At 53.1% G+C, this 24,966-nt stretch overlaps 2 protein-coding genes across 2 annotated transcripts in view; both read right to left on the bottom strand.

The window, feature by feature from the left end:
• ATG7 (autophagy related 7) overlaps nucleotides 1-23,238 on the bottom strand; it is a 388,924-nt gene extending 365,686 nt beyond the window's left edge. The window contains exon 1 of the mRNA XM_069560924.1: nucleotides 23,220-23,238. The gene's annotated coding sequence lies outside the window, so the exon portion shown is untranslated. The remainder of the gene's footprint in view (nucleotides 1-23,219) is intronic.
• HRH1 (histamine receptor H1) overlaps nucleotides 1-23,325 on the bottom strand; it is a 108,856-nt gene extending 85,531 nt beyond the window's left edge. Inside the window, exon 1 of the mRNA XM_069560931.1 lies at nucleotides 23,220-23,325. The gene's annotated coding sequence lies outside the window, so the exon portion shown is untranslated. The remainder of the gene's footprint in view (nucleotides 1-23,219) is intronic.
• Nucleotides 23,326-24,966: the final 1,641 nt, after the last annotated feature.

Below are 24,966 nucleotides of genomic sequence, written 5' to 3'. Positions count from 1 at the left end.
TGTCTGACTCTTTGAGACCCATGGACTGTAGCCCCAGGCTACAGATCCTCTGGCCATGGGATTCTCCAGGCAAGAATACTGGAGTGGGTAATCATTCCCTTCTGCAAGGGATCTTCCTTACCCAGGGATCAAACCCGGGTCTCCTGCATTGCAGGCAGACTCTTTACTTTTTGAGCTACTAGGGAATCCCAGAGGTTGACTTCAGAGGTTGACTACAGAAAGACACCAATTAAGTGCTGAGTGCTAAGAAAGTTGCTATCATCACTGTCAATGCTGTTATTATTATGTTTCCAAGGAATCCTCCCCAGATGGGAGCCTGAGAGGGATAGGACATTAGCACCCCCCTCTCCCTACGCATCCAGTCTGCCTCAGCATCCTGGATCTCCAGACACTGATCCACAGGAACCACAACAACTGAGACCCCCTGTTGGATCCATGATAACTAAGATAACTAACCGTGCTAACTAACATGACTAACCATCAGGACTAGCATGATAACTAACCACGATAACTAAGATCCCCCTGCGCCAGGCCTCACCCTCTGCTGTATGTTGCCACGGGTGGTGATGGGGGAGCAGACTATTGCCCAACAGCTCCCCGAGTCTCCCCACTGGCTTCCAGCTCGCCTGCCCTGTGCTCCCCGCCACTGCAGGGGCCCTGGCATGCCCTGCGCTGAGTCCCCAGCTGTTGGGGCCAGCCAGATCAGCCTCTCAGCTTTCAGCTCTGGATTCAAGCCTCCAGAGCAGCCCCTCTGCACTGGCCCACCCTGGCCTGGGAGCTGTCTCCTTCCAAGGTTAAGTAAGCATCCAGAGGACCCTCAACCCAGCTCTCAACAAGCCATCCCCCTGACAGGTCTCGGTGGGTGAACTCCGGAGTGGACGCTGGGAGCTGCCTTGCTCATCACCGCTCCTCTGCGGTTCTCTCCACCCTTCCACAGCAGGAATCCCAGCGTTCATCTCCTGCCTTCCCCATCCCCCTGGGACTTCTGCTCTTAGGGACCCCAGGAAGGTCTTGACCCCAAGGCAAAGGGAACCCGCACAGTTGTTAGAGCTGAGAGGGCCCCTCCCAGCCTCAGAAGACCCAGAGCCACCTCTTCAGTCCTCCAGTCATTGGCGGAGTCATTAGGACTCCCTGAAATGTAATGGATGAAATATGGTTTTGATCAAGTGCTGTGTGAGATCTCTGAAATGACACACACGGGGCCCACCCTGAAGAAGTTCGTGGTCTGGCTGGGAGGGACAGTCATATAACTGATAACTGCAGTTCCGACGTGATCCGTGGTGAGTGTGAGCTATGTGTTAGAGGCCAGTGGCCTTGTCACGGGCAAGGCAGGAAGGCTTCTGAGAAAGGGTAACATCAAAATGGAATATTGAAGAATGAGCTGGAGTTTTCCAAGGCCTGAACTAGACTCTCAAGTCTCCTCCCCTATTTCTAAGCCCTACAATCCCAGCATGGCGAGCCCATGCCTGTCTTCCTGAGTGACAGTCTCGGGGGAAGAGGAGACAGAGGAGAAGCTGAGGATGGAGAACAGCTCTTTACATCTGGAAGGATCCATGTTTAGACTGGATCCTGGGTTCAGAGACACTGGCTTCCCCAGACAATTCCAAACACACAAAAATCAGTATTTCCCAGAGTCCCACAGAGCATGACTTCCTTAGGAAAGAACTATATGTTAAGTGAAAAAGAAGACTCCAAGATCATATATTTCAGAGACACTGAGGAAGCAGAGTCAAGCAGACATTACTGCAGGACTTCTCAGGGCCTTTAAAGGTAAAATAAGATATTAATTTACGTATTTAAAATAGATTTGTATAACTATAATGATTCAATATTGAAAATATAATAATAATTTTATAGCTATCTTTTATTTGGTGCTTCCTAAAGTACAAACCACACGTTGTATGTTATCTCATTGTTGTTCAGTCACTAAGTTGTGTCCAACTCTTTGAGACCTCATAGACCCCAGCATACCAGCCTCCTCCACTCTCTCCCAGAGTTTGCTCAAACTCATGTCCAACCATCTCATCCTCAGCTGCCCCTTCTCCTCCTGTCCTCAATGTTTACCAGCATCAGGGTCTTTTCCAATGAGTTGGCTCTTTGCATCAGGTGGCCAAAGTATTGGAGCTTCAGCTTCAGCATCTGTCTTTCCAATGAATATTCAGGGTTGATTCCCTCTACAATTGACTGGTTGGATCTCCTTTCAGTCCAAGGGACTCTCAAGAGTCTTCTCCAACACCACAGTTCAAAAGCATCAGTCCTTCAGCATTCAGCCTTGTTTATGGTCCAACTCTCATATCCATACATGACTACTGAAAAAAACCCCATAGCTTTGACTATATGGGCCTTTGCTAGCAAAGTAATGTCTCTGCTTTTTAATATGCTGTCTAGGTTGGTCATAACTTTCCTTTCATAGTTGTCTCATGAATCCTTATAAAACGTCAGGTCATCAGTACTGGCCCGTTTTGCCCATAGGGAAACTTAATCAAGCCGAGAAGTGAAGTTCACTGCCCAAGATCACACAGTGAAGAATGGCTGTGATTCAAAGTCAAGTTCTGTCTGACCCAGCATCTCCACCCTTTCCTGAGAATTCTGAATCCCTAAGAAGGGGCTGTGAGGTATTGCATTTCCACACTTCTTCAGCTGTGGACCTTGCTTATATCTAGGGTTCTAAAAAGTGACTTTTGGGAATCACTGCTCTTTTGTTTGTTCCCAGAAGATTCCCCAAAAGCAACCCAAGGATATCTGAGGTTCTGCTCCCCTTCTTGCTCCCTGTCCGACCCCAGGCCCCTGGGTGCGAGTTCCTGAATAGTCACTGTGTTCACTCCAGGGGCCAATGGGAGAATAAGGAGGGGTTCCCATCAGTGGCTGGGATTCCAGCTGGCAGCTCCAAAGCTGTCCAGATCTAAACAGATGACTTCATTGGTCACATACGGTCCACCGAGGGTTCCAAATTCTCTTCCCAGCCAGTTTTGAGTTGCTGTTTCAAACTCAGCTGCTACTTGAGTCGCCAGCAGACTAGTTACGTTATGAACTCAGAATCCTTTGAACCGTTGCCCTCTTAGGAAAAAGGACCCTCTAAGGCCAAATGCCGGAGAAGGCAATGGCACCCCACTCCAGTACTCTTGCCTGAAAAACCCCTGGACGGAGGAGCCTGGAAGGTTGCAGTCCACGGGATCGCTGAGGGTCAGACATGACTGAGCGACTTCACTTTCACTTTTCACTTTCATGCACTGGAGAAGGAAATGGCAACCCACTCCAGTGTTCTTGCCTGGAGAATCCCAGGGACTGGGGAGCCTGGTGGGCTGCTGTCTATGGGGTCGCACAGAGTCGGACACGACTGAAGCGACTTAGCAGCAGCAGCAGCAAAGCTGAAAGCAGTTGACCAAAGAAGGCCACTGGCTGGACCCAGGCCTTGTCTTTCTCACTCGGGTGCCCATGTCGGCCTCTGTGCTCATGTGTCCAGACACTTCCTGCCACCTCCTCCCCGCTGGCAGAGCAGTCTTGCAACAGGCAACGTTCAACTTGTCACTCCTAAGAACTCTCCTATGGCTCCCTAGCGCCCACAGCAGAAGTCAAGACCACCGAGCCTGATTTTCAAGGTCTCTGGAAGTGGGGGAGACTCTGCAGTCACTTTCCCTTCTCAGGGGGCTTCCCTGGCGGCTCAGGCAGTAAAGAATCTGCTTGCAATGAGGAAGGCCTGAGTTCAATCCCTGGATTGGGAAGATTCCCTGGAGAAGGGAATGTCAACTCACTCTCGTATTCTTGCCTGGAGAATTCCATGGACAGAGGGGCCTGGGGGGTCTGTAGTCCATGGGGTTACAAAGAGTTTGGACACAAGTGAGCAACTAATACAACACTTCCCTTTCTAAGAGAACAAGTAGGGACTTCCCTGGTGGTCTGGTGGTTAAGAATCCAAGCCTCCAAAGCAGAGGGAGCAGGTTCAATTCCTGGTCAGGGAACTAAGATTCCACGTGCCGTGCGGCCAAACAGAAAAAAATTAACTGATTAAAATAAAACATTCCAGATTAGACCAAGACAGGAAAGGAGGTGATCCCTGCTGACCCTGCTTCTTTCTCTAGGAGGGTCCGCCTCCTACCACCTCCTGCCCTTAAGCTTTACTTTACATTCTGGCACGCCTAATTCTTCACAGTTTCTTACACACGTCATGCTATTTTGGATGCTATGTTGCTCTGCTCAGGCTGTATCTTCTCCTGAAAGCTCTTCTGACCTTACTCTGCTGAATTAAGACCTGCGCATCTTTGAAAACCCTGCTGGCACATCCTGGGGCTGAGATGAGCGCCCTGCCCCCGCCCCCCTGCAGCTTCTGCACACATGTGACCCTGGGAACATGGAGACCATAACACGTATCTTATTACACGGAGACTGCCTGAGTCTGGGTATGCTTTCCCCACCAGGCTGAGGTTCAAAAGCAAGGCTTGTACCTTGTTCTGTCTGTCTCCCCGGTGCCCAGCACAGAGTCTGCACACAATGGGTGCACCATAAGTGTTTGTGGAACTTATTCAAAGCTGGCAACATCTCTAAGGGAAGGGTTTCTTTCATCGTAAAGAAAAATTATTTAATTTCATAAACAAAATACGTGCATGCGTGTGTTCTGATGCCTTCCTTGCTCCCAAGTTTAAAGAAAAGTGTGAAATGATAGGGCTTCCCTGGTGGCTCAGATGGTAAAGAATCGCCTGCAACGCAGGAGACCCGGGTTTGATCCCTGGAGCGGGAAGATCCCCTGGAGAAGGGAATGGCCACCCACTGCAGTATGCTTGCCTGGAGAGTCCCCATGGACAGAGGAGCCTGGGGTCGCAAAGAGTGGTCATATTAGTAATGTTGTCTGCAGATGTCTCACCTGGATTAACGCGTTGAATCCTGTGATGCGGGTTCAGCTATCAACCCCCTTGAACAGTTAAGAAATCTGAGACTCACAGGACCAGCGGGCTGTCAACAACAGCTAAGCGGCCGCACACGTGGGGGTTCCAACACAGCCCTGCATGACACCAAGAGCAGCGGCCTCTCTGCTGAGCTCTCAGAGCTGCAGAGCTGGAGGTTTGCATTCGAAACGGGGGAGGGACAGGCTTGACAATGGTCACACGCTGGAGAGGAGGAGGCGGGAAGGGCAGAAAGACACAGGGATGGGGGACCAGAACCGTGCCTGCCTGCAAGGCAGCGAGCACCTCCCTCTGACACGTGTTCAGAGAAGCAGCCAGAAGTGCCGTCGGCTTTGACCTGATGGCGATGGGGTGGGGAGGCTCTTTCAAAGAGAAGAAGACAATGACTGCATCGCCTCTTGAAGAGGGACAAGGGATGGAAGAAATGAGTCACATCCCGCTCCAGCCTGCCCAGGCCTCGGGAGGCCCAGGAGGTGGCTGCTCGTGGCCCCACAGGTGGGAGGGCCCTGTGTACCCCACACTCCATAGAGGAACAAAGCCTTGGTGGGGTGGGGATCCCAGCGGCCTTTGTCTCCATGGGGGCAGAGGGCCTCAATTCCCACCCCCGCTCTGCTCCTCTGAGCCATCCCTGCTACAACGAGCCAGCTGAGGTGGGTCAGAAGGTGACCGCGGGAAGGACGTCCCCTCCCCCACACCTCCTCTGGACCTCGCCTATTCCCCCATCCCTTGGTTTCCATGGCAGCGTCGGGCAATGAGACATCTACTGCAAAATGCTGGCAGGAATGCCAGGCGGGAGCTGCAGGGACGCAGGCCTGGGGTGAGAGGAGAAGCTCACCAGGGGAGTGCCCAGTCCACACGGGTCCCGCCCAGTCCACGCGGGTCCCACCCACGGCTTCACATCCATCACCCGCCCCACGCCGCACCCGTCAGGCAAGGGACCTATTATTACCCCATTTTATCCCAGATAAAGCGGCTGACGCACAGAGTAAGGAAAGGCTGTGCCCAGAGTGGCACAGCCAGTCAGTGGCAGAGCCAGGATTCGCACTCAGGTTTCCGTGGATCCCAAGTCCAGGCCTTTATTCACTTCTTGCCTCTTGGCCAGGGCTTAGCTGCTCAGGCCGGAGCTCTGCCATGGGGCTACAGGCTCTTTTGGGTGAATCCCTTTGCCTCTCCCAGACTCTGCAAAATGGGGTGGTGAGTCCCATTGCTCCAAGGGGCCGGGAGGACTGAGGTGGGTTGGGAGAAGCCCTGGGGTTCGGGAAAGGGGTCTGCTCCTCCATTTCCAAATGGGGAGACTCCCATCCCAAGGTTCCCAGACAAGGAGACACAGCTGCCCGGATGCACTGGGGGAAGTCGGCCCAGCAGTACCCCTGGCATGCTGCCCCCGACCCAATGCTCTTGACAATGACATCTGCTGGGCATCCACCTCAGGTCAGGAGCCCGCTAGGGCCCTGCATGCTGCCAGTGACCCTGAGAGGGAAACACACTCACCCTCCTCTTGTTACAGATCAGGAAAGCCAGCCGTGGCACCCACGCTGAGCTCATTGGAAAAAATCCTGATGCTGGGAAAGATTGAAGGCAGGAGGAGAAGGGGACGACAGGGGATGAGATGGTTGGATGGCATCACCGAGGCAATGGGCATGAATTTGGGCAAACTGCAGGAGATGGTGAAGGACAGGGAAGCCTGGCGAGGTGCAGTTCACGGGGTCACAAAGAGTCGGACACGACTGAGACTAAACAACCACCACCCCCCACGCCGAGCACCCCAGGAGCAGAAACGGGGTGGCACTTCCACCGACCTATGACTGGGGGAAGGTGCCTCAGACACACACCCAGTACGCTCAGCTCTACCTTCAAACTAGACCTGGAGGCTGACCCTTCCCACCAAACCCACATTTCACCCTGGCCTGGCCACCCCGGCCCTGGCTCCAAGGCCAGTGAGCCTCCCTTGGAGTCCCTGGGGCACTGTTCCTCGTCCTTTCTGTCTCCTCTGCACAGCAGGCTGGGCGATGCCTCTCATCGCACGCCTCATCCTGTCATCGGAGGCCCTAAGCCCTCCAGTGACCCCCAAGGTCTTCCCAAGCCAAAGCCAGGCCCTCACAGTAGCCAACACGGGGACATCAGCTCATGACCTCTCTGACCTCATCCCCTACACCCACCCTTGTTCACTCTCCTGCAGCCACGGAACATTCTTCCTAAAACATTCTAAATCACTTCCAGACCAGGACGTTGCTATTGCCTCTGCCCAGAATACATGCTTTCAGACACAAGCATGATTCAATTCCTCGTGATTCAAATGCCGTCTCTCCCACCATTTATAAATGACCCCTCCCACTCACTCACCCTGTTTATCTGTGACTGCTCAACACTCAGTTCAGACGCATTTGTCAGCTGTATCTCTTGCCTGGCTCTCCACTAGACTATAAGCCCTAGGAAGGCAGGACTGTACCTTTTGTTTCTTTTTTAAGCTTTTTTTGTTTTCGTTTTTTTCTGGCTGCGGCCCATGGCCTGTGGGATCTTAGTTCCCTGACTTAGGACTGAACTCACACCTCCCGCATTGGAAGGCAAGAGTCCTAACCACTGCACCACCAGGGAAGTTCCAAGACTGTCTATCTTGTTCATCCCTGTCCCTCACCGCCCAGAAGAGCCTTTGACCCTCCTTCACAGGGCAAAATTTTTGGACAACCAGGTACTAGTTAACTGAACTAATAAGATTCCCTCTGGAAAGGCTGAGTTTGACACACACGAAGCAGCAGCAGTTGGTGGGAATCAGAGACAGAAATCAAAAGGCACAAGTCTGCAGGAGCCAGGAGCCATAGAAACTGTGAGACAACAGATGTCACGAGCCAGCAGGAGCCGGGAGGCAGGAGCAGGCTCCACCTGGGTGGGCATCTTTGCTTTCTCCCGCAGCAAACCCCAAGGGTCCGGAGGAGGGCCCGGGGCACACAGGTGCTCAATAACTGTGTGCTGAATAAATGAAAGGTGGGGTGGAGTCCAGAGAGGAGTCAGCGGCAAAGCAGGAAGAGCCAGAGTGAGAGGGCAGGGAGTGGAGACCCCGGTCATCCGCGGGAAGCAGGGGTCACGGCTACAGAACAGACAGCGTTACGGCTCCAGGGTGCCCACGTGACCCTGCAGTCCCCGTGGCGCTTGGCAGCGTGGTAGTGATGCTGCTTTCTGCCCTTTGTTACATCCTCCTATATCCAGACCACAACCCCACTAACCAAGGCTAACTTGGACACGCCTCTAGTCCCAAGCACTCTGCTAACAGGTTTCCTGGAAGAGGCATCTTGGAAGGCGGAACTTGAAATAGGTATCCCCTAAACCCTCTTCTTAACATTTCTTTTCTTAAAAAAAAAGCTTTATTAAGATTACAATTTATATTCCATGAGACTCACTTATTTTGCAATGTATATTTTATCCCAATTAAAAAAACAAAAATTCAGAATCAAGCTCTTGGGGACTTAGGGTTCGAGTGGGCAGAGGAGGCAGCAGGGTATGTTGGCAGCAAAGTCATGGTGATGAGGAAGCCCAAGATGCGTCTGGGGAAAGGCGAGGTGTCCTGCATGGATGGGCAGGTGGAGAGGGCGGGGGTAGGGGGTGAAAGGCACCCAGGGCAGTGTAGAGAGGGCAGCGTATAGATAGCCTATGAACGGAACGCTGGCGAAGGTCTGGGCCTGCTGTGATGAGCCTTGGAAGGAGCATGGTCTGCCTGAAGCCAGTGAGGTGCCCACAGAGGTCAGCAGGGCGGGGTCCCAGAGCCAGTTCTTACAGCCTTCCCCCCTCCCTCTCTCCCTCTCCTGGTCCTTTGCTCCCCCTCAAAGGAGGGCCTTCACCACCCCTCCCCAGCATCTCCCAAAGTCCCTTGCAGCTCTAACTTCCCTTAGAACAAAATGTGATGAGGAGGAGGGAGCTGGGAGCCAGACCCAGCTTGGAAGCCCTGGTCCTCCCCCTTCTAGCTGAGTGACCCTGGGCTCCTCATTTCTAGGATGCAGACAATAGTCCTGACCGCACACAGCTGCTGAAAGGACCAAATGAGGCAACAAACAGACCATTGTCTCATGTTGGCTGATGGTCTTAAGATGCACGAGGGCCACCCTGCAAACCAACAAGCATAGAAGTGGAGAGCTGCTCCGAGCTGCAGTGGCAGTGCGTGGACAGACACACAGCTTGGTGTCTGGGGTCAAAGGGAGGAAAAGGCAGTTGTCAGAAGAAAGCGTGGTTTCCCTGCGTGAGTAAGGATGCAGAGAAAGCCCCATGGGTTCAGAATCAGCCTGCTGTGCTCGTGGGTACAGAGCCCGGCACCAGTGGGGCAACCTAGCCCTCCACCTGCCCGAACCTGGGGTGTCCATCCTTGTAACTCACTCCAGCTTTCCCTCCTATCTGTAGACTCAAATGCTCCCTTGATTCTTCCTCCCTGTTTGCCTATGTGACTTTTTCTGTTTTTAACAGTGAGAAACCAACAACATCTCTGGGTATCTATGGGCATTCCAGATCAGAAACCCAAGGCTTTATTTTGGGAATTAGTTTTGCTACATAGCCAGGAACTCAGGAGAAAGGGTATGGCCAGGGTCTAACATCTAGAAATACCCACCTTTTATATTTACACGACAGACTGAATGGACAAATGCGACATAAAGTACCAAGAGAAGAACTGGAAGGGTTACCTAAGGCTGAACTGTTTCCATAAACACTTCAGGCAATTAGAATTTCACTGTGAGAGGCTGCCTAGCACATGGGAGAGAGATCCAAGCATCTCACGCCAAACTCCAGCTCAGCTAGAAGAGCTGTGTGACCTTGGGGCATTCACGTTGCCTCTCTGAGCCTCGGTCTGCACCGTGCTTCCCCATCTGATGAATATTGTTACTCATCCAGCCAGGGTCTTCATCGCCCTGCAAAGCCAGGGCTGTGTCTGTCTGTCCTGCTGCAATGTCCCCTGCACACAGCAGGGGGATGATCCCCATGATCCCCACGATCATGATCCCAGCTCTTCCTTCCCGCACCTCTGCTGCTGGCTAGCATGCTGCCACTTTGGGTTTGGCAAAGATTCTGTTCAGTCCCAAGAGCTTAAGTGAGGACCTGCTCTTCTGCAGGCCACTGGTCAAAGCCCAGCACCGCTGTCTGACCCAGCAATGAACCGCAGGGCTGTTCTTGCTTCTGGTGTGATTCAAGAACTCCATAAAAAGGGAGCAGAGTTGGTTTGATTAAGCACAGAAGCTATGAATCATCAACTCCCACAAGAACCCGAGTGACTTATACTAGGATCCAGACATCAGGATACACAACACAATCTGTCTGTAGCCCTAGGTGACAGAGAAAAAACAGGGGTGGATGAAGAGACAGCTTATCCCTGTGGGCAGGAGTTTTAGAAAAAAGAGGGGGGAACACCATACATTTCCATCTCTTGGGGAGTTTGCTGTCTGGGGATGGAAAGAGACAGGGAAAGCAGCTGCTGATTTCACCTATGGTGAGTGCACCTAAGCCAGTCTGGGGCATCAGGGTAGAAATGGGACAGGGACATGATGGTCCCAGAGGTCCCGTCCTTGCCCTGCCCACCCCCAGGACACCTCTCATGCCCCCTGCCCACCTTGCCCACCATAGTTGGTCTCTGTTACCCTCCCCAATTACATGCTTTTCTGTGTCCTGACCAGGCCACCTGCTCTTCCTGGAACTCGTAGCTTCCCACCTCTGCCAGGAAGGTTCTTTCTTCACATCTGTACCCCTTGAAAACTTATGTTTCAAAGTCCTGCTCACACTCATTCATTCGATCATTCAACAAGAATTTCTAAGGGCTCACTATGTCCCTGACACTGCGATGGGCACTAGGGATATAATGGGGAAGCCATAGCCTGTGTCTTCAGACTGCTTACAGCCTTGGGGAGACAGTCACCATAACGAGGAATACGTGTGTGGTAGACCTGAGTCCAGAGAAGGCGCCTAACCCAGCTTTGGTGGGATGTGTTCAGGGAAGGCTTCCTGGAAGAGGAGAATTCGGAGTCTTGACGTACGAGGTGAAAATGGGGAGATGTGCCTATAAGTGGAGGTGAGCCTATATCACTGTAATAGGAGCTGCTGCTAGCAGCCTTTGGAGAAGGACATGGCACCCCGCTCCAGTGTTCTTGCCTGGAGAATGTCAGGGATGGGGGAGCCTGGTGGGCTGCCATCTATGGGGTCGCACAGAGTCGGACACAACTGAAGCGACTCAGCAGCTAGGAGCCAGCGGGGCTTCCTTAGTGGTTTAGCAGTGAAGAACACGCCTGCTGATGCAGAAGATATGGGTTCGATCCCTGGGTTTGGGAAGATCCCCTGGAGAAGGAAATGGCAACCCACCCCAGCATTCTTGCCTGGAGAATCCCATGGACAGAAGAGCGGGGCAGGCTACAGTCCATGAGGTCACAAAAGAGTCGGACACGACTTAGTGACTAAACAACAACTGGGAGCCCAGCACTGGGCTCAGCCCGGCACGGGTATCAACAGCTTTTCAGCCCTTACAACCCGTTGGGAGTGAGTACTGTCGTCATTCCCATCGCCAGATGAGGAATCTGAGGCACAGAGAAGTTCAGAACTCACTCCTGGCCACACAGCTACCAAGCAGCAGAGCCGGGGTTCAAACTCAGCACAGCCCCAGAGCCCAGGCTTCCCACCTCTGCCCTCTCAGGCTGTCGGTATTATTCCGCACATCCTCTTTTCATTTGGTGATGAATTGACCGCAGACATCCTTCCAAAGCGGTGCATGCCAGGCTCCATTCTACTTATTGACTGCAGAGGTCGGATGTCACTGGCATCTGAGCAGGGGAGCGACTTGACCAGATTCTTCCCTGGGAAGCAGGTAGGGGGCTGGCTGCCTAGCGGCAGGGGAGCCGTGCTGGGGTCCTGGGGAGGGGCGCCCAGGCCTCAGCTCAGGCTGGGAGAGGGAGGCTCTGGGGATGTGGCTGAGCAGCAGCGAGCCCTGCCAGTCCAGGGATGGTGGAAGGCGGAGAACGGGTCCTGAGCTCACACCCTCCACTCCCCGCCACCGCCGACAGGCCTCTCACAGACTCAGCATCCCTCCTGTCGTTCCCACCCCGGCCCTTCGGAGCCGACCCTCTCTGTGCACACCCCAGCTGGCCCTCCCAATTAAGAGTGCGCCATCGCCAGTTCAGTTCAGGCGTGTGCAGATGTGCTGTCTGTGGAATTCTTAATTCACTCAACAGTCTTTGCCCAGGAGCGTCACATCTGTTCTCCCCAAAGTGCAAAAAGAAAAAAACCAAAACCACCACAAGTTACGCAGCAGCACCGCTTCAACACTGTCCGCCAGGACCGCCGCGCCCAGCCCCACCACTCAGTCCTATCGCGCCTGCCCCAAACGTCTGTCTGTCCACTCCCCTCCAGGGCCCTCACCGCTGGTCTGAGCGACCCTCCTCTCTCACCTGGATGGCTGCCATAGCTTCCTTCCTGGTCTCCCCAGCTCCACAGCTCCAGCCTCAGTTTTCAGACCTCTGCAATGGACACACTGACACTTCTCTCACAGGGCTGTAGGGAGGATGGGGTGACGTGATGAACCGAAAGCCTTGGCCAGGGAGAGCCTGTGTCCGACTCAGCTCTCTACCAGGAAGGAGGAGGGCCTTGGGTCTGCAGGGACCCAGGCTTGCCTGCCCCTGGGCAGGTGGGAAATCCTTCAGCATTAGCCAGCCCACATGCTCTGATGTCACTCGGACTGGTGATAAAAGGGGACATTTTGTTCTCTGGCTACCTCGCTTTTTTGTCTTAATCCTGGGTTGCTCCGGACCTCAGGCTGGGCAGAGGGGCGCTATTTACCGGCCCCTCCCACCTCCAAAAGGAATACGCAGTGGGAGAAGACCCCACCCCCTGTTCCTGACCTATTAATGGATCTCCTGAGGGCCTCCCTCCTCAAGCCCGGTGCTGGGTGCTGTGAGAACCAATCAATAAATGACTGGCAAACACTGAGCTCCTGATATTAATATAACCGTGAAAAGAACCCATCTTGGCTCAGTGTTTCTCGCTACTTTTGAGATGCCTAAAAGGCTTTTTCAGGCACCTGAACACTATGAAGTGCTGGTACCCTTCTCCAATGAGGCGGTCTTAACTGCCATTGGCGTGATCAGAACATGCCTGGTCTTCCGGGATCTAGCTGTGAACTCATCCAACTTCCTTCATCCAGGGTTTTTACTGCACACCTATTAGGTGCCAGGTGCTAAGGATGAAGGCACCGCGGGCACGGCCATCAACCAGGCAGCTGATACTCCTACATTCAGGCAAGCTGGCGCAGTAATGAAGTCATTCAACAGACAGGGAGTGGGTTGGGTGGGGCTCTCAACAGGGTCGTCAGGGAAGGATGCTCTGAGGAGTGAACAGCTGAGTCCTCAGTGATGGGAAGGTGCCAGTCACTGCAAGACCTGTGGGGGGAGACTCTCAATAATGCTGTGAGTGGTGGTACTATTATTATTATTAAGATCCCCCTTTCCCAGGTGTAGAAACTGAGGCCAAGGAGGTTACAATACTTCCTTTGAGGCCAAAGAGGTAACTATTTACGGAACCAGGTCAAAACTCGGAAACCCCAGCTACTGCCACCAAACCCACCTGTCTCTAGGGTCCAGCCCTTTTCAAAAGAATCTTAACTTCAGAGATCTTCAACAAAGTAGCACACAGCACTGTCTCCAGGAGGCTCCAGTCTAATCTAAGAAAACGCCTTTACGCAAAAACACAAAGTGTGTTAGAAATTAACGCAGCGGTCCCCAACCTTTTTGACATTAGGAGCTAGTATCATGGAAGAAGATTTTTCCACAGACCGGGGACATGGGGGATGGTTTGGGGAGGACTCAAGCGCACGACGCTTACTGTGTACCTTATTCCTATGACATCAGCTGCACCTCAGATCATTAGGCACTAGATTCCAGGGACCCCGATATGATTAATCTAGTTTAAAATTTTAATCTCCAGTGGGATTTATTCTGAAACCTGACAAGATGACTCCCAGCTTCTTGGGGGAAAGGAAACCCATATGCTATAGTTATTTTTTCTTTGGTTTATTTCATAAACATTTATGAGTTGCCAGGCTCTGTTTCCAAAGCCTTTCAAACTTTAATTCTTTCAAACCTCATGACTCATTTAATACTCATAACAATCCTGTAAGTTAATACCGTCACCAACTCCACTTTCTAATCAAAGGAATCACGGCAAAGACAGGGTAGATGGCTTGCTGGAGACACATTCTGCAAAGCGGTGCAGCTGAGATCCAAACCTCGGTCATCTAGTGCTGGAAACTTCACTCTTCACCTTAAACTGAATTTACAAGTATCATTCACACAATTGAATTCACATGTACAATTGCGTTTTGTCTCTCTGCCTCTTCCTGTCATTTCTGCTCAGCGGTGTCTGACCCTTTCAACCCCATGGACTGTAGCCCGCCAGGCTCCTCTGCCCATGGGATTCTCCAGGCAGGAACACTGGAGTGGGTGCCATGTCCTCCTCCAGGGGATCTTCCCGACCCGGGGATGGAGCACGTCTGCCTGCATCTCCTGCGTTGCAGGCAGAGTCTTTACACTGAGCCGCTGGGAAAGCCCCTGTGTCTTTCTGCCTCACATGAACTTGTTTTCAGATGGTCTGATTTAAATGCAGAACTTACCGTTTCCCCCAAATTTGCTGTGGGGAATCCTCCGACAAGTTAGACCGTCATCCTCCAGGGAGGCAGAAGCTAGTTCTCCCAGAGGCTCAAATTAGGCCCATCAAGGTGGACTGGCTATACAAGCAGTGAGATGCCACAGACAAAGGAAAGGAAACAGGCTTGCATGAAGGACCCAGTGTCAAGGTTACCCTGACGGACCCTCAGGATCACATGTGTGGGCTGGAGATAGAACTGGGATTCACTTGGGCTCAGGGAGAAGGCCAGTGGGATGGATTCATTTAGTGATTATTTTCTCTAGGAAGGGGCTTCCCTGGTGGCTCAGATGGTACAGAATCTGTCTGCAACACAGAGACCCAGGGTTGATCCCTGGGTTAGGAAGATGCCCTGGAGAAGGGAATGGCAACCCACTCCAGTATTCTGACCTGGAGAACTCCATGGACAGAGGAGCCTGGTGGGCTACAGTCTAGCAACAGGGAAAAGCCAGCTAGTAAATAAATGAAGTTCTCCTGAAAGAATAAACCAAGGGACAACTAGAAAGTTTGTGAGAAAGAAAGTACCTAGAAAGTTTGAAAGAAAGAAAGAGAGAGAAAGAAGTGGGGTTAGGGTTAGGTTAACAGCTTTGGGAGCTGTTAACATTTATGCTCCGCCAAGCATCCCCGCGGGCTTCCCAGGTGGTTCAGTGGTAAAGAAGTCACTTGCCAATGCAGGAGACCTGGGTTTGACCCCTGGGTCGGGAAGATCCCCTGGAGGAGGAAATGATAACCCACTCCACTATTCTTGCCTGGGAAATCCCATGGACAGAAAAGCCTGGCAGGCTGCAGTCTATGGAGTCTCAGAGAGTCAAAGACACAACTGAGCAACTAGACAGCAACAAGCATGCCCCCAGCAGCAGGGCGTGGACCTGCACTGTTCTCCGCCAGCCGCAGCTGCCCAGCCAGCGTCTGCCCTGGCCCTGTCTGAGGCTTGGCCACCAGAATCATCAGAAAGTTCAACACCCAAATAGCCAGGAAGGAGGCCTGCTGCTGAGGATGGGGTTCCAAGCGGCAAACCCTGAGGTCTTCGAGAGAAAACCATGTGAATGGTGCCCCCCCCCCCACCCTGGAGATGTGCAGGGCTGGCCGCTCTGCCTCTGAAGACACAGAGCCACTGAGGAGCTGATGATACAGGTGACAGAGGCAAGGGAAGGAAGACAGAGCTCGTGGACAGGGTGGGGACAACTGGGGTAGGATGTGAAAAGAGGGCTGAGCGACACCGTCATCTGATGTCCAAAGCCAGACATGTTAGAGAGTGACCCAGTAAAAAAAAAAAAAAATAATGAAAGTGTTAGTTGCTCAGTTGTACCTGACTCTTCGCGACCCCATGGACCATAGCCTGCCAGGCTCTTCTGTTCATGGGATTTCCCAGGCAAGAATACTGGAGTGGGTTGCCATTTCCTCCTCCAGGGGAATCTTTTAACCCTGAGACTGAACCTGGGTCTCCCCCATTGCAGGTGTATTCTTTACTGTCTGGGCCACCAGGAAAGCTCCAGAGAGGGAAAACTTCCTGTGAAAGATGAAACCATTAAAACTATTCACAACTAGAAACTCTGTCTTCCTAATCTGAATAATGGGGAGGTCATAGAGCTCCCTCATGGCCTTGTTTTGGGAATTAAGAGAGATGATCCAAGTTAGCTCAGGGCTTGGCACTTCAGTAAAAGAGAAACTGAGAAACTTGCCCAAATCTAGATCCCTTGGGAGTCAGGGGAACTGGCTGGAGGAGTGTGTGGTCCCAGGTCAGAATAGGGGAATTCTAGGCAAACTGACATCACAGAGACAGAAGGAGGAGGTGAGCGTGGGTGGAGTCAGGTCCTTGCATTGCAGGCCCTGGACAGACAGTATTCATTCACCACAAGTAAAGCTTCCCTGGGGGACCAGGCGGAAAAGACTCTGCCTGCAATGCAGGAGATCTGGGTTTTGATCCGAGTCGAGAAGGTCTCCTGGAGGAGGGCATGGCTACCCACTCCAGTACTCCTCCCTGGAGAATCCTATGGATAGAGGAGCCTGGTGGGCTCCATGGGGTCACAAAGCATCGGGCATGACTGAGCAACTCATTTACTTTCACAACTTTCACTTTCTTTCATGCTGGGTCTGCAGTTGCAGCAACTTGAGGAGGAGACGACGGGCACCAGATTTTCACCCTGGGCTGGACTTCCTCCATCTGGGATGCATGGCTGGGAGAACCCTACCCAGCGCTCCCTGCAGTGCTCAGGACAGCTGGGCTAGTGGGCTCTGCCCACTTCCCTGAGGCAGCCCAAGCCATTCCCTATTGGAAGGTTCTGCCTTGGACTGAGCTGAGACCGGCTGTCCTTCTCCACCCTCTACTTGGCTTCCACCCACTGCGGGGCGGTGGGGGGGTGGTTGGCGGGGAAGTGGGGGAGTCCCCATGGGTCAATTCAAAACTCTTGATAAGAACAACACCCAGATTACACAATCTCTTCCAGAGAACTGCTGAAGTGGGAACACAGTCCACCGTGTGGTGTGAGGCCAGCCTAACCTCGACGCCAAAGTCGGACAAGTGAGAAGCAGAAAGGAAAAGCGCAAATGTAGACAGCCCTCCACAACAGAGAGGAAAAGATGAAAATCACAAACCAAAAGGGATGGAAGGATTGAAAAGGAAGAAACAAAACAGTTATTTGCACCTCCTAGGATCGCATACAATTTTCTAAAATAATCTACAAGCACATTTTCTAAAATTAGTAATAGAGTTTGGCAAGATTCCTGGATATAAAGCATGCAAAATCCAAAAATATTTCTCTGAAAAGCAACCGATGTATCATAATTTTTTTTTTTAATGTGTTGAAAGATCTAGGTAGATATACCATTTACAATAGCATAAATGTGAATGCGAAGTCGCTCAGTCGTGTCCGACTCTTTGCGACCCCGTGGACTGTAGCCCACCAGGCTCCTGCGTCCATGGGATTCTCCAGGCAAGAATACCGGAGTGGGTTGCCATTTCCTTCTCCAGGGGATCTTCCTGACCCAGGGATCGAACCTAGGTCTCCTGCATTACAGGCAGATGCTTTAACCTCTGCGCCACCAGGGAATCCCTTACAATAGCATAGAGTTCTCTATTGCCCGTTGTGGGTAGAGGGTGCAAAAGTTAGACTTCCATGAACATGGTATCTCTTTTCATGATTTAGGATACAGTTTAGCTCCAGTTTCCTAATTTTCCCTTGGTGGCCTTGCACATTTTTGTTAGATTTATTCCTCGGTATATGGTATTTTCTATTTAGAAGTCTAAATAAGTCTAACGGGCAATAGAGAACTCAGCAGGAACACCTGGCAGATGAGAGTAACCTGAGCTTACATTCTACCTCCTGCTGCTTCTAAAATGTGTTACTCTGGGTGTTCCACCAAGCCCTCTGAATCCAGCTTCCTCACGTGTAAAACACGGGTAGCCAGTCCTGACTAGTTGTAAGGAGTCAATGGTAACAGAGCACTTTAGGAGAAGGGAGGGATACACCGGGAATTTGAGATTAACAACAGATACACACTGCTACATATAAAATAAATAAACTACAAGGACCTACTGCACAGGGAACTATATTCAATACTTGTAACAACATTACACACACATATATGTATATTCAGTTTAATACACACACACACATATATCATGTTGCTGTACAGCTGAAACACTAAATCAACCATATTTAGCAAAAAAGAGAAGAAAGCACTTTGCAGAGTGTTGCATAAATACAAGGATTCTTATGACTAGCATTATCACCCCTTGTTGGTCTGAGAGCGAGGGGAAAGCTCTTTCTACCATATTAGGCTGGCTGTGTCTTTGCTTCTGCTCATCAGCTTGTCATCCAAGGCATTGCTGCACGCTTATTCTGTATACAACATTTTCTCATTCAGTGCTCCAGCAACCCAAGAGGCAGGTGCTGTGTTAGCCCCATTTTACAGATGAGAAAGCGGAAACTTACACAAGCAACTTGGACATTCATGAGCCCCTTCTCTGTACCAGGAGCTGTGAATACCCTGGGGAATAAGATGGACGTGGTCCTTGCTCTTTTAGAACTGACGGTAGATGTGGGAAGACAGATAAAAATCAGACCCCAACTAACAAGCTGACAGGACCAAGATTCAGACTCAGGTCTGCTGGACATGAGAATCCATCCTTTGAACCATCCGCTGAGGTGTCTTCCTCAGCTTCCTCTGCTCAGTCCTCTCTGCTGTGATGTAATGGCTTCTAACACCCACTCTGCCATCGGCGACAAGTTTCAGTGGATCTTGCCATCCAAGCTGCAGCACAAATGGAGAGCTGTCAGCTTCCACCCTGGCTCATGTGATGCTTATCCGTTATCACTGCAGAATTGCAGCCAGGAAGATGAACGCGTGAACGAGGAGAGCATCCTGTAACCCCTCCCCCCAGCATCAGCAGCATTGTTCCCGATGAGTGTGCGCCTGAGTCCTCTGCCACCATTAACGGCAGGAGTGAGTCACTTATAAATAAGACTCGGGAGCTTTATTATAATGACATCCCAAGATTCAGAAATGCTCAGCGTCACTGTGAAAGGGAGGGCAGCAGGTGACTGGGCTTCAGTGATCCTCTGCCAGGTACGTCTTTCAGATGAAACGTCTTGGGTCAGGAGCAATTACAGCTAATGCCCAGCCTGAATGCTAATGAGAAGTACTTACAATTGCTTGTAAGTCTTTGCCATTTATACTATCTGCTTTTCCCCTTCCTTCCTCTTCTTTTCCCACCCTGGCATTAACCCTGAGAGGCAGACACCAGAAAATATCACTAATGGCCATTTTGAAGATGAGGAAACCGATGCTCAAGGTGACTCAGCTCAAAGAGCCAGGGGTTCTAACCCTGAACTGTTTTTTTTTTTAACTCCTCGGTGGCTCAGTGGTAAAGAATTCATCTGCCAATGCAGAAAGTGCAGGAGACCTCGGGTTCGATCCCTGGATCGGGAAGATTCCCTGGAGGAGGAAATGGCAACCCACTCCAGTATTCTTGTCTGGGAAAGCCCATGGACAAGAGGAGCCTAGTGGGCTACAGTTTGGTTGGTTGCAGAGTCTTTAAGAAGAAAAAGAAAATCGGAACTCTGGACAAGTCTTCTCCACATGGAAGGTACACAAAATATCAGTCTGAAAGGCAGCAGAGGTGGTGTGTTGTGCTGATGTCTTTGCCTTGGTGAGGACGGGGCAGACCTTATGAAATGACCTTCAAACCTACCCTCTGCCACACCACAGCCGCCAAGAGGTGCACACTTGTCTCTGAGAAGCGACCATGAAGTGAGAACCTGGGCAGAAAGAAGAGTCCTTCTTGTGCCCACACAAAGCAGAAAACTGTCTCAAACCCATGCCCCTAAGAAACACGCCAGAGGACCAGGTTCAGGCTACAGCGTGAAGGAGTGCAGTCCGCCCTGACAGTGGGAAATGTCGTAATGCCGAGCATTTGTTGAGCACCTCGTACAGCACCGGAGGTTTTTTACATAATCCTGCACTGGGACTCGAGGCTTTCAGCTATTTAAAGCTTGAGCCTGCACTAGACCACTCCCACTTTACAAACTAGAAAGAGAGTCTTATGGAGGTCCGGTGGAGCCAGGCTACCAAGCTGCATCTGTTTTGATCTTAATAGTAACAGTAGCGCCAGCTAACATCTCAACAGCACTTCTGTGGATTGCCTGACCATCTAGGCACTTCAGGTGCATGAACACATCCAGTTCTCTCACCAACCCAGTGAGGAATGTGCTAGAAATACTCCCGTCCTAAAAATGGAACAGAGAGGTTCAGCAACTCGTCCAAGGCCACAGATCTCTTAAGTGGCAGGGCTGGGATGTGAGCCAGTGCCAGAATCCATACTTCTGATCTCTCCGCCACGCCTCCTCTTTGTTACCGAAAGGCCACACCTTTCCACCAGGCACTCCTTGATTATATTTTTTTAAAAAAAGGAAAGTGCAAACAGGAACAGGGAATCTTGAGAGAGTCTGAAGGGAGGAGGCTCAGACGCAAGTTCTTCCTACCTCAGACATTCAGTCAGGAGGGACCACTCCCAGCCCAGCACTGCCCTAACTCCTCCAGGGTACAGGGGCTTGCAGGCTGCTCCGGCCTCCACCCAGCTCTGAAATCATGTTTGGACTTCGCTGGGCCACCTCCACACTCCACCCTCCACCCTGGAGGGATTTTCTATTTATGCTTGAAAGTGGTACTGGGCCTCCTTACAGACCTGCCCTCCAGGAGGGGAAACCCCTCCAGAGACAGCGGGACAGCCTCACCCTTCCGTGGGGGGCCCACCAAGCCCTGGGTTGTATGCGGGAAATTGTGTGGGTCTGTCAGGGATTTCTGTGATAACCTGCTCAGCGGCAGGCCTCCTGAACGATGCCTCTCACAGAGAGAGGAGGGTGGTACAGGGGTAGGTGGCTCTGTGGTAAAGACCCTACCTGCCAATGCAGGAGACTCAAGAGACGTGGGTTCGATCCCTGAGTCGGGAAGATCCCCTGGGGTAGGAACTGGGAATCTGCTCCAGTATTCCTGCCTGGAGAATTCCATGGACAGGGCGGCCTGGCGGGCTACAGTCCATGGGGTCACAAAGAGTCGGATGCAACTGAGCATGCAGGCCTCAAGGTTCGTTTGTGTTACGGCATGTGTTCAAATTTCCTTCCTTTGGGCTTCCCTGGGGGCTCAGACGGTAAAGGATCTGCCTGCAATGCAGGAGCCCAGGGTTCAATCCCTGGGGTCGGGAAGATTCCCTGGAGAAGAGAATGACAACCCATTCCGGTATTCTTGCCTAGAGAATTCCATGGACAGAGGAGCCTGGTGGACTATAATCCATGGGGATTCGGACATGACCGAGCGATCAACACAGGGGTATTGGGACCCTGTTGCTTGGCATCTCTCTATTTTCATCTCCGCTGCTACCGGCCACACTTAGGAGGGACCTAAGTTCCCTTCTACAGCCTAGATGTCACTGACAATCTAGAAGGAGTCAGGGAAAACCTGTATTCAAATCCCAAATCTGCCACAGACCAGCTGGGCAACCACAGGCAAGCTATTTAACCTCTCTGAGCCTCAACCGACTATCTGTTCAATGAAGGTGATAATAACAATAGCACCTGCTTTGCAAAGCTGCTGTGAAAATTGAGTGGGATAATGACACTCTGACCTGTCCATTCTCTCTCCCGTTCTCTGCTGATTCCTGCCTGCCTCTGAAACTAAAGCCAAGATTGAGGCAGTCAGGACCTGCCTATCCGACCCCCAGCTCGACTCTCCTTCATGCTCTGGAAACATGTTCCATCTTGGCGCGAGTCACAGGGCACTAGCTCCCACCGTGGAATCAGGCCCGCAAGCACCTTGCGGCTGGAGGAGCTTATTCACAGAGTACTTCCAGCACCACGGTGGGGCTCCAGGGCTGAGGTGGGAGCCCCCTGCTGGAGGACAGGAGCCCTGCATGGAGCATCTCCCAGGCAGAGCCCGTACCTCTGAGATTAAGGGATGAGGTGGGGTCTCCCCGGGCAGCGGAGTGGTGCCTCAGATGGTCAAGAATCCGCCTGTAATGTAGGAGACCCAGGTTCAACCCCTGGGTCGGGAAGATCCCCTGGAGAAGGGCATGGCTACCCACTCCAGTATTCTTGCCCGGAGAATTCCAATGGACAGAGGAGCCTGGCGGGCTACAGCCCATGGGTCACGAAGAGCCAGACAGGACTGGGCCACTACACTTACTTACTGCTTGGGCAGTGGAGGTGGGGGCCAGAGGGGAGAGTGACCCAGAAAGGGAAAGAGCTTTCTGTGAAGATCTGCGGTGCTTCAGCCCCAGCTCCTGACTCCCTTGGCTCCTTCCAGAAAAATCAAGAGTAACTTCCGTAATTGGGCTCCTCTCACCTGAAACGGCAGCCCCCACAGGGCTTCTGCCACCGGAATCCACTTCCAGAAATGTAAGGGTCTCCCACCTTTCCAAAGGATCCTCCCTGAGCCACAATGAGGAGGAGGCGGCCGGCGACTCCTGGGTTTGCAGCCGGGCTGTAGAGACGGCTAAGGTGGTCTCCATGCTTCCCCCGCCAAACCCTACCCCTGGTGATGCTGAACCTGGGTGAACCTGGGGCTCAACCGCATCATGTGGTGAAGTGGTTTGGGTCCGGCCGCCTGGGGCTCAACCTCCTGGCTCTCTCCTTGACTGGTTGGTGCTCCTGGACGCAACTTGCCCCTTCTGAGCCTCTTTCCCCCTCTGCAAAATGGGTATAATAATACCGGATCATCGAGTTACAGGGAAAACCCAAAGAGATGAGGGATAACCCAGTGCCTGGCACACTCAACGCACTCAAGAGATGGGCTGGAACTGTGGAGAACATTGAGGTCAGAGTCTGGGGCAGGGCTGGGGAAACTCGCCCTCTCGGGTCTCTCCGATACGAGCCCGAGGCAGCTGCCCCGGGCGCGCACGCGGGCGAACCCCGGCAGAGCCACAGGTGTGTGCGCGTCGGGGTGGGGGGAACCAGAGCTGGGTTCTCAGGCTGCCGCGGACCCCTACCCGCGCCGCCCACAGTCCCCAGGGCCCCCAGGCGCGCCCACCCCACGCCGGCGGCTCGGGGAGCTCCGTGGCTCGGCCAGGATGCCCGGACACAAGCCCGGGCGGCCGCGCAGCGTCTCGCCCCGCCGCCGCCGCCGCGCTCCGGCCCATTGCCCGCGCCCTGCCCGCTCTCCGCTCCGACTCACCGGCGCCGGCTCCGGGGAAAGTTTGGTGGCGCGGCGGCCGCGACGGCCAGGCTGCTCGGGGCTCGGTGGCGGCGCGGCGCCCAGGGAGCCGACCCGGAGGCGGGGCGCCGGGGGAGGAGCCGCGCCGAGGGGGCAGCCCGGGGGGAGGCCGGGAGGCGGAGACCCGGGCCCCGGGCCCGCCGCTCCCCGCCCCCGGCTCCGCGCGCCGCGGCCGCCCCCGCGCCTGCAGGCGGCGCGAGGGGCGCCACCTCTCTCCCTCCACTCCCGCCCCGGGGACCGAGGGGCGGCCCCGAGCGCCCCTGCCTGGGGCCCGGCTCGGGGGCGCGGCTCCTCGGGTGGGGAGCGAGCGGGGAAAGGAGCCCCAGAAGCCGGGCGAGAACTCCCTCCGCCCCGCGCACACCTGCGGACGCGCCCAGAGGTAAGTCAGCCCGAGGAGGCCCGGAGCGGCAGAGGCGGAGCCGCGATGCCGCTTGGCCAAGGGAGCCACAGCCGACTGACCGCCAGTGACACTTCAGTCCCACGGCTCTGCCGGAGAGGCCGATCGAGGGAGGGACGAAGGGGCGCCGCGGAGACGAGGGCTGACAGACAGGCACCCCACCCCCAGAGGCTCCACCGGGATCTAGAGAGACACCGCCCCCCCAACCCCGCCCCGGGTCTAGAACTCCACCTCTCCTCGCCCGCCAGCTGTTTCTCTCCTGCTGCTCAGATGAGCTCAAGTTTCAAAACGCAGTGAGTTCCTGCTAGCATCCTGAGGGTGGGGTGGGGGGTGTGTGTGGGGGTGTGGTTCCTCTGCAGGTCTCCTCTGCCTCTGATGCTGGGAGCCTGAGAATTCTTGCCAGCTGCCTTGATCCGGGGGACCGAAGAAGCAGAATTCTCTCCTTTTCCTCAATGCCAGGAAAACTCCACTGGAGCCACTCAACTAGCATCTTATCTCAACACTCCAAAAGAGACACCTAAACTTAGTCGGGGAGATGGGTGTTTGGAAGGAGGGAGGGACTTCCTTGGTGGTCCAGTGGTTAGGACCAACTCTTTCACTGCAAGAGAGCATGGGTTTTAATCCCAGGTCCTGGGAACTAAGATCCGCGCATACCCTGCTGCGGGGCCAAAAAAAAAGAGAGGTGGCTGGGTGTGGGTTTGGGGCTATTTCATGGCGATATCTTAGCTTCCATTGAGTGCAGGTAAATTCCACCCAGAGGTAGTGAAATGGTGCAGTGATTTTGAGGCCCAGCTTCATGACCTGTGTATGGTACGTGGGTGATCTGGCTTTCCCACCCCAGGGTCCACATCTGTAAAATGAGGGTTAATAAAAACAGCTGTCACTGTGCCATGCACCCCTCTAAATGCTGCAAGTACTTACTCACTCAATCCTCACAACAGCCCTGAATCCGTGGGAACTATTATTATCACATGGCAACCCACTCCAGTGTTCCTGCCTGGAGAATCCCAGGGACGGGGGAGCCTGGTGGGCTGCCGTCTATGGGGTCGCACAGAGTCGGACACGACTGAAGTGACTTAGCATTATTATCACTAGTTTGCAGAGAAGAGAACTAAGGTACAGAGGAGCTAAGTAAATTACTCAAGGTCACACAGGAGAACTGGGAGCCTAACCTATGCAGCCTGGCTCCAAGATTCAAAGTCATAATTATTGTACTGTACTTTCGTCTCAATGGGGCTGCCGGAAAGTTCCACGAGATCATTTATGTAAAGGAGTTAGCAAGTGCTCCATAAATGGTAGCTCATAGATCAC

Source organism: Ovis canadensis, chromosome 19, assembly GCF_042477335.2.
Source record: "Ovis canadensis isolate MfBH-ARS-UI-01 breed Bighorn chromosome 19, ARS-UI_OviCan_v2, whole genome shotgun sequence".
NCBI classification, from domain to species: domain Eukaryota; kingdom Metazoa; phylum Chordata; class Mammalia; order Artiodactyla; family Bovidae; genus Ovis; species Ovis canadensis.
The sequence above is the reverse complement of the archived record's forward strand: the minus strand, read 5'-3'. Positions and strand labels throughout refer to the sequence as shown.